This window comes from Myotis davidii, unplaced genomic scaffold (genome assembly GCF_000327345.1).
Source record: "Myotis davidii unplaced genomic scaffold, ASM32734v1 scaffold47, whole genome shotgun sequence".
In the NCBI taxonomy this organism is placed as follows: Eukaryota; Metazoa; Chordata; class Mammalia; order Chiroptera; family Vespertilionidae; genus Myotis; species Myotis davidii.
In genome coordinates, this window is record NW_006298163.1 from 562893 (window position 1) to 573071 (window position 10179).

Genomic DNA, 10179 nt, shown 5'->3' on the forward strand with positions numbered 1-10179 from the left:
TGTAGGTTCTTGCTATTCATCACTTTGAATATTTCTTGCCACTCCCTTCTGGCCTGCATAGTTTCTGTTGAGAAATCAGCTGACAGTCATATGGGTACTCCCTTGTAGGTAACTGAGTTTCTTTCTCTTGCTGCTTTTAAGATTCTCTCTTTGTCTTTTGCCCTTGACATTTTATTATTATTTTTTATTTTTTTCCATTTACAAGTATTTATTTAGGTAAGAGATCATAAAACACATTTTATAATACACATAAGAAAAAACACATTCAAATGAATAAAAGATAAAATGACAGGTGACAGAATTTAGTGTTTATAAATGAGACCATCAATAACTTTAACAATTTAGAGAAGAAACTCAAAGTATACTTAAAAGTTTGAGACCATGTTTTACAATATTTTATAACACAAAAATAAAGTGTTAGGCTTTTAAAGAAATACATTACTCAATAGTTTTTCAACAGATTTCATAACGGATTTCTAGACATTGTCATATATGACATGAAAAGCAAAGTCAAGAGCTTTGGCAAGCCAAGTATTAGTCCACAGCAGCTTGTGAGATTTACTTTCTTATATAAAAATTCTTCAATTTACATTTGTTCTTGTTACAGGAACAGAAAGAAACTAACATGCCAAGTATATCTGAGGAGTCTGTTAGCTATATAGCAAAAATAATTACTTTTGAAAGCCTACATTTTATGAAAATGTGTACCATGCAGCATCTTCAGTAACAACAAATGTAAACCATGTGATTATTAAGTCTTCTAAATAAAACATCTTACCCCCAAATCTCACACTATATCCCTTAAGTCTGCATCTCCTGTTCAGAGAAGCCTCAGCTTTAAACGAATGCCCATTTGCTCTTTGAAAAAGCCCTTACCTCCATTACTAAAAACGTTTCTGTGAAGTCCCTTAGAAATTTTTCAGTGGGACAGTAACAAGATACATCCAATAAAGGCCCACAACCAACAGGAAGACCTATGAGGCTAAAGAGTGGCTCTAACTCCCAAAGACCCCTCTGTGCTGAGACCCACAGCTCCAACAAGACAAGTTACAATTCCTTACTTAAAAACAAACAAATGTTTTATTGTGAATAACTGAATAATCAGGTTTCTAGGAAATGAGGTTTTTAGATTAAGATTTAGCAAAATCAACTATAATGAATTTTCCTCTAGGCATTTATGAATGACAAATCAGTTGAAATTTTACATACAAAAGACACAGATACTGCATAATATGTAGTGAATATTGGCACATACCCTTTCGTTTTTAAAGCATAAAATGCAATCAGCATATCTGCCGCTCTTAAGATACACATATGACGGAGCTCAAAGCCACCACTGAGCGCACGGGAACTACCCCGCTCAGGGCTTCCCGAAAGGCTTATAGCAGGCATCAGGCTGCCAGAGGCAAATGTCCACAAGGACTTGATTGGGCTTCTGCATCCAGAGGTCCCACTCTTCCTTGGTGTCTGCAGACAGCCAGTGTTTGGTGACACAGTATGTCCCTGCACTGGCTGACAAGCGTCTCTCGGTCATCTTCTCTTTGTGGTCATACAGGAATTAATTCAAAAGTGTTGCGTCTTGTGCAAAATTTTCTGTTGGCTGGTTCTATCCGACGACTGGTACAATTGGCCAGATTTATCCTTCCTATGGGATTTTTCCATTTCTTGTCATCGGGGTACATCCAGTAAGAGATAGAGTTTCCAGACAGAATATACCATCTTCGATGCCAGGTACCAAACCCACTCACATTTTCAAATATGGTTAGAAAACCTTTTTCTTCAACACTTGAATTCAATGGACATTTTATTTTAAAATGAATATGACCTTCCAAAAGAGATAAAAAGGGCACCTTTTCCTGGAACAAATATCCCAATAGCTCTCGCTCTTTTACATCATAATTTATCTTGTCCACAGCAAACTTAGTGTTTCCAACTGAAGACAAGGACAGCGAGTAAGATCCAACAAGGATAAAGTTGCTGGTGCACACAGCATGGAGATCGCCCGGGCTGGCCATCACTGAAGAATGAAGGGTGCTTTTTGTAGTTATAGATGTGAGAATTTGCTTTGGAGTGATAGCCTTGGATTTGTATGCCTTTTTCTTCTTATCTGGCACTGAGGGATCTTTCTTTTGCACCAAGCTGTAAACTTCAATACTGATTTCAAAGTCATTGGACACATCTTCCAGAGTGTACGTGGTGGAGAATGTCAGGGCATCACCATTCAGAGAAGTGGCAGTGCTTGCCAGCGGGGTGGCCACCATGCTCTTGGCTCCTGCCTTTGGTATGAAGAGGAAGGAGTAACTTGCTGTATCTGGTTTCTGAACTGTGCTGCAGGCAAAATCTGCCTTGAGAGGCAAACGGATTTTTGACAAAGTGACTGACCCTTTGGATGGGACAAATTCACTTTGGGAGAGGAGACCAGTCTTATTCTTCCTCTGAGGTCCTTCACTCTTCAGTTTATTCAGCTCATCAATTCAGCTCTTCTCAGTTGTGATCAGAAGCAGTCTTTCCGCCTCGGCTTCTTCCAGGGACCCCTTCCCGTGCTCCCCGTCCACACAGCAGTTCAGGGCCTGGCTGGCTTGGTAGTGCTGCAGGTTGATTTCACTGTTGAGTTCCTGCATTTTCTGCTTGATGTTCACCTGACAAGGAAAGACACTCTTTTCTTCAGCATTCTTTTTTCCCTCTAATTTTGAAGTAGAATCTTCTGAGCAATCTGCTTAATTGAAGGACGGTCTGTTTCTTTGATTTTCTGAGATCTGTATGCATCAATGCTGTAAAGAAGGTCACAGTCCTCACAGTCCTCAGAACCAATGCTATCACCAGACTCGGCCCGCGGGACACAGGTTCACTGGAACTTTCCTGATTTGGGACTCTCATGTATGCTACTGCCCTTCAGTTCCAACCTTGGCGAGGAAGCAAAACTCTCTGGATTTATCAGCCGACGTGTGCCAGCGGAGCAAGCAGCGACATTGAGGAGATATTCAGGGCATCCTCCTGGTCCTCCCTGCTCTAGGCTCCTGCCTGGCCCATCTGCTCTGGGCTCCTGGCCACATCCAGCTCACCTTCCTGCAGGACATCACTGAAGATGTCATTAACCACTTTTGAACTATTGATGTCATCCTTGTCATCCAGGCTCATCTCAGTTTCACATACCACTATGGTCTGCTGCTCAACCTTTGGGTCTGATGTTACTTTTAAAGACTTTTCCTCTTCTAAAAACAGTGTTATTTTCAAAGGGCTAGACTTCGTCATTTCACATTTAGTGAAACCTGCAGGTTCTGGGCTCGGGGGCTGTGCTGGAGTCTGCTTTCCTGCCACCTTTTCCTTTTCTGTTTCTGGACATGACAGGATATTTGAAACAACTTGATGTTTTCTGAGGGGAGTGTTCTAAGAGTGAATTTCCTGTTTGGTTTCTAGTTGTTTGCTTCTTGAGTTTTTGCCTTTTTCTTTACTCCATAAATTGCCCTTGTCAAATCAGCCATGAAGACATGCTAGTTCTTTTTCATGCTCTGCTTGAGCCGCTGCACTACATGGGTCATAGATGAAGATGTGTTTTGCTTTAACAGTCTTTCCTGGATGGCCTTGGTGTTTGGAGTGACCATGGGGGTCCTGTGGGGTGTGCTCTGCGTGGGGCTGTCTTTGCTGTGTTCTAGACAGCGCTCTCCGAAGCGCTCCAGAAACGGCTTGACTCCTGCTCCTGGTGTCTTCAGAGTGAGACTACAGGCAAGTTTCTCTATTTACTTCTTTGGGCCGAACTGTCTGGGATTCAGCTGATTTCCCGATTGTTTTCAATACCTCTGTTTGTTTTCAAAGGACTAGCAGGAGTTTTTTGAAGTTGCTCAGGTTTTCGTACCTCACAATTTTTAGCATTGGTGACAGATATAGAAGCTTTCATAAGGGAAGAAGCAGCTTTTGCAGTGCTGGAAACGGCACCCTTAGGCAAGGAGACACCCCTATGGGGCAGGACTTGCTTCAGTGGGGCTTTGGTGCTCACTGAATCTGCCTCTTGAGTGTGTCACTTATGGATGTGAGGAGTTGAAATCTGGTATCTGACCACTGGGTACACTGGCTCCTGGATCTCCAAGGAGGTGCAAAGTCAGCCACTGCCTGAGGCCACCCAGCAGGAGCTACAATGAGATCTGCAGATTTCTTCTCTTTGTTCGGGGTTTGGAAGTTTTGGAGCTCTCTGACCCAGCTGCAGTTTGTTAGGTTAGGCTGCGAAAGGACAGACCATTCATATGCATAAGCCATTGTGCACAGCTTGGGTGGGGTTGTAAATTGGGTGGGGCAGAGTCTCAGGGAATCACCAGGGTGGAGCAAACAGAGATGGCTGCCAGTCAGCCATCTCCTCGTCTCCACGTCTCTGCGTCTCCAGGTTTCCGTGTCTCCATGTCCCCACATCCCATGCCCCCACACAGTAACAATGATCCCTTTAAGCACCTCTGCGAGAAAGCCACCCTTGCTTTCCAACCCGATACACAGTCTAGTTTCTCCCTGTAGGAGTCTGGGTCCCCAGAGTCTCACTGGAAACTGGAGTTCAGAGCAGTCAGGAGCTTATATCTCCCTTCCAATTGAAAAAAAACAGCGCACCCAGTTGTCAGCCCGTTTCGCGTGCCTCTGTACCTCCACTCTTGGCGCCTCCACACCTCCTACCCAGTCTCAATGCACTTTTCTCTTTCCTTCTAATTGTAGAACTTCCACTCAGCCAACTTTCCTGTGGTTCTGGATGATAGCCATTTTGTCTTTTAGTTGTAGTTTTGGTGTGGTTGTGGGAGGCAGCACATACAAGTGTATACCTTATGCCACCATATTGGTTCCTCCCATTATTTTTTCTTATTCTTTCATACTAGAAAAGAATTTTCCAAGAGTCTTTCTTATTCTTCTCCCTCACTTTTCCACAGCAGGCAGCTGGCCTAGTCACCACCTCCTAGTTCAGCGGTTCTCAAACTGTGGGTCGCCAACCTGTGGGTCGCCAACTTGTGGGTCGCAACCCCTTTGGGGGTCGAATGACCGTTTCACAGGGGTCACCTAAGACCACTGGAAAACACATATATAATTACATACTGTTTTTGTTATTAATCATTATGCTTTAATTATTTTCAATTTGTAACAATGAAAATACATCCCACATATCAGATATTTACATTACGATGCATAACAGTAGCAAAATTACAGTTATGAAATAGTAACAAAAATAATTTTATGGTTGGGAGTCACCACAACATGAGGAGCTGTATTAAAGGGTCGCAGCATTAGGAAGGTTGAGAACCACTGTCCTAGTTGTTCATCTCTTTGAAAAGTGGAGGGGTCAAAACCGGTTTGGCTCAGTGGATAGAGTGTCGGCCTGCAGACTGAAAGGTCCCAGGTTCGATTCTGGTCAGGGGCATGTACCTTGGTTGCGGGCACATCCCCAGTGGGAGGTGTGCAGCAGGCAGCTGATCGATGTTTCTCTCTCATCGATGTTTCTAACTCTCTATCTCTCTCCCTTCCTCTCTGCAAAAAATTAATAAAATATATTTTTAAAAAAAGAAACACACACAAAGCAGCCCAGGAGGAGGTCTTCGAAAGGAACAGCCTCCTCACGTCCTCCACCCTGTTAGTATGAAAGGTAGTTTGGGCCAAGAAGCAAGAAAAAAAACATTGATTGGCATCAGGCATCATATGGGATCGTTGTATTTAATGCCAGCTGTTGCATTTTATTCTTGTAACAGCATTCTCAGGAAGGTATGTCAATTTAATAGATGAAAGCAACTGAAAGAATGCTAGCAATGTTCCCAAACTGTACAAATTTAAAAGTGATAGCTATTGTATTTTTAATTCTGGTCTGACTTCTCCAAAGTTTGCCCCTATTATGGTGTCCTGTAGGCTCAGGAGAATGGATTCTTAGTGATCCTCCTGAGCAGTAGAGATAAGTCCATTTAATCAAATGAAAAGGGAAGCTAAGGAGTATGCTGATTGCAACAGCATCCTTTGTGCTACCCTGGAAGCAATGTCACAGAGGAGGCTCCTGTGCTCAGCCTAAATTTATGCTTTTTTCTGGCTATTTAAGATATCTGAAATTTTCTCCAGACATAAGTAAAGAAACTCTGTCTGCTGTCTTTGAGTGCTCACCAGTCCCCAGGAATTGGTGTCCTGACTGTCTTCAGATTCCCCTATACTCTCACATTGGTGCCCACAGCATACCCTTCCAGACAACATCCCAGACCCTGGACTTTCCCAAACATTCTTTTCATCAAACTGTCTTGACCCTCCATCCCTCTGATGGAAGGGAAGGAATGTAGTATGTTGAGTTAATTAACCAGATCAGCATATTTATGAGTCAATACTTAAAATGGACCCTCAAAATGCAAATAATGTGTGAATTTCAAGGCTTTATAGCAAGGTTCTTGAAGTGGATTTTTTTTCCTGAGGAATAGTTTCTTGAACCCCTGCTATTCAACAGCATATTTATACATATAAAGTAAAATAAATGCTTTAGACATGATTATTATGTTCACAGGTTAGCTAATAAGTTGTAGAAAGTAATCTCACATACCACAGAACTTTCCAGGCAGCAGCGATAAAACATTTTACATATGTTCTGTAATATCCTGTATCCTGGTAGTGCTAGCCCTATACTGAACAAAATTGTCACTTCTGCCAAATTTCATGGTCAGTGATTCTATGATATGGAGAAATGACCAGAATGGATTAAAATGAAATCATCATCAACATACAATGACAACCTATGACAGACTTGAACCATCTTTCCCAATAGTACATTTGTATCTTAAACTACGTCACCATGGAGTCCATTAAAACAGTAAAAAAGTACTTGAGGAAGCATTCATACAAAAAAATACACAATATACTCAAAACTTCAATTCTGTTCTATTGGATACAATATACACACTATCTCAGAGTTCCCTGATTTTAATATTAAAATGTTCACCTTTAAAAAGAAAGAGGGCATGCTGTGTAATAAACCAGGTTCATGCACAAGTCTCAAACAATTTTAAAAGAATAAGCTATTTATATTTAAATTTAGAATGATTTTATCCTTAAGTTTAAATAGTCTATACTCTAATATTCCAGGAAATGACTTATAACAAAATAATGAAGTCATACTATGAAGACCTGAGCCAGAAGAATATGGAAGGACATTCCTGATCTTGTTCTTTCTGCTTGTCCTCTGCTGCTTTTGCCATTATTCACCCTCTTTTGAAACTCTCTTTTCCTAACTTCTATGAAACTACCATATGTAATTAATGTTTTCCTCCTTTATTCTCTTTCTCCATTGTGGTTCTCTCCCACTCCCCTGTCCTCCAAAGACCAGTCATGGTTCCCTATTCAACACTTCTCTCTCTCTACCATTGACTGTTGCTCCTTGCTACTTGTCATAATGTCAGCTTATCTCCTTGGCTCCAAATCTGATCTCTCTACTGACTTAAAATTCTGTATTTTCAATAATCTAAACTTCTTTTCACCATGAACTCAAGAAATCTGACATGAAATGCCTAAAGTAGATTACACTGTTAGAGGAGATAGAATGTTCCCTATTATTAAAGATGTCCATTCTTATATTGAACCTTCCTTTGGCAAGATGATATAGAGAGGATCTTAACACTGGAAATGAGGTTGGACTAAATGAGCTTTAGTTAAGGTTCCATAAACAAATTAGTTTCTTCTTTTGAAATTGTCCTGGTCACCCAGACACAAAATCATGGAGTTAGTATTGTTCCTTACTTTCCTTTTTCCCTCCATATCTAATTATTGGCAATAATTATTATTCACTAAGTTCCACTAATTCTCCTAAACAACTCTGTTGGATTGCTCCTACTATCCATTCCCCTAACCCCCAAGCTCATACAGCAGCAAACTAAGCTGATGCAGCTGATGCCTTTGAATGGAATCTGGGATGACTCTGGATCTAAAACTTCTGTGGCAATCTTTTTACCAGCAGTCAAAACTCTTAACGAATAAAGCTTGAATAAAATGAGCAAAATGATGAAGAAGAAAGGGAGAGGAAGAAAAACAAGGGAAAAAGTGGACCATAGCCTCTCCTTTGTCCCCAGTTGGCTATTGTGTCTTCGAGGGTAGGCTGCTAGACTCTCTGTTGCCTCTGGGTTTATGGAGTCCCCTCCCAGGTCTGCTGAGAGTTTGTTTGATAAGTTCTATCTCCCTTTCCTCAACAGCCCTCAACCTCCATCTTTCCCTCACTACTTCAAAATTTCTCAGATACGTAACCTGACCCAATTTCCCTTCTCGTGAGAAAAAAAAAAAAGAGAGAATACATTTATGTTAAGATAAGAAAAATGTTTATGGTATCATGCTTAATTAAGAAAAACAAATCCATGATTGTATATAGAGTATTATCTCAATTGGCCAGTGATGCCTCCTGCTGGCTTTGCTATCTCTTGCTTCACTTGACATCAGCCTCCATTCTGAGGGTCTTCTCTTTGTGTCAATAACAAGTGACTCACAAAGAGTAAGCACTAGATGCACATTTTTAGATGAATAAATTAATTCTGTGAAAAATACACATATATTTCCCCTAAAAGTTGGATAAATTAAAAATACAATCCATTAAGAGATGTCTGGTTATCAGTTTCTCAAGTGCATAATGGAGTTCAGAGAATGATGCATATAAGTTCAGTACTTTTCCCTCACCATACAATTTTTTTAATATTCATTAAGAGATTTATGTCAACACTAGGCATGGAAATCAGAGTCTCAGCCTCAATGATGAAAGTGATAATTACTCTGGTAAGCAAGGCTAAGTATTTTGCTGATATATTGAATATATACCATTTATGGAAAGCAGGAAAACCTGGGTGGCATTCACATACTTGTTTACTTACTTTAGTTACTTTATTAACTACAAGTCAGTTAAGTTTCAATTATGTTGTTGACAATATTAAAGAATCAACAAAAAAATTCAAAAAGAGTAAATGCATACTGTTAGGGTTTACTTATTTATATATTACTAGAGGCTCAGTCATGAAATTCGTGCATGGGCGGGGGGTGTTCCTCAACCCGGCCTGCACCCTCTCCAATCTGGAACCCCTCGGGGGATGTCTGACTGCTGGTTTAGGCCCAATTCCGCAGGGGTCGGGCATAAACAGGCAGTTGGACATCCCTCTCACAATCTGGGACCACTGGCTCCTAACCGCTCGCCTGCGTGCTGCCTGATTGCCCCAACCACTTCTGCCTGCCAACCTGATCGCCCCCAACTGCCCTTCCCTGAGGGGGGCTGATCATCCCCAACTGCCCTCCCCTGCCAGTCTGATTGCCCACAACTGCCCTCCCTGCCAAGACCTGCCTCCTCTGCTGGGACCGGCCTCCTTTGTGCCATGCAGAGCCGTGGGAACCCCAGACCTCACTGCACGGAGCGGCCACCAAGCCCCGCCTCCACTGTGCACGTGGCCATCTTGTAGTGGCCATCTTCTGGCAGCCATCTTGTGGTGGCCTCTTGTGACAATGTTGCGCTTGAGCATCGCACAGGGAGTCACGCGAGGGCATCACGCAAGGGCGTCACAGGAGGGTGTCTCACAAGGGGGTCATGCGAGGGCATGATGCCACCTAGGCTTTTATTATATAGGACTAGTGGCCTGTTGCACAAAGATTCACGCAATAGGCCTTACTTCCCCTGGCTGCCGGCACCGGTTTTTCTCTGGCACCCGGGACCCAGGTCTTTGGTCCAGCCGCAGCAGTGAGGCTTGGCTTCTCCGCTCTGACTGCTCCCATACCCTCCTTTTTATTTTTTTTCCCCAGCTCCTTGAGCAGAGCCCAAGCCCCCAGCCCCTCCATGAGCAGAGTTCAGGGCCGGTGGGAAGCTTAGCTTCTTCCGTCGCCAGAACCAACCCAAGCCTCCTGCTCACTCCAGCTCTGAGACTGCCACCATCTTCAGTCATCTTCAGTCTTCGCTCCGAGCCTGCGTATGCAAATTAACTTCCATCTTTGTTGGGTTAATTTGCATAGTCCCTCTGATTGGTTGGTGGGTGTAGCGGAGTGGCAGAGCGACAGTGATGGTTAATTTGCATGTTTCTCTTTTATTATATAGGACTAGAGGCCCGGTGCACAAAAATTTGTGCACTCGGGGGGAAGGAGGGGGTCCCTCAGCCCGGCCTGTGCCCTCTCACAGTTTGGGACCCCTCGGGAGATAACGACCTGCTGGCTTAGGCCTGCTCCCGGGGGGGG

General features: G+C 42.7%; 1 pseudogene; it reads right to left on the reverse strand.

The window, feature by feature from the left end:
• Positions 1–1192: 1192 nt before the first annotated feature.
• LOC102765063 overlaps positions 1193–10179 on the reverse strand; it is a 140664-nt pseudogene continuing 131677 nt past the window's right edge.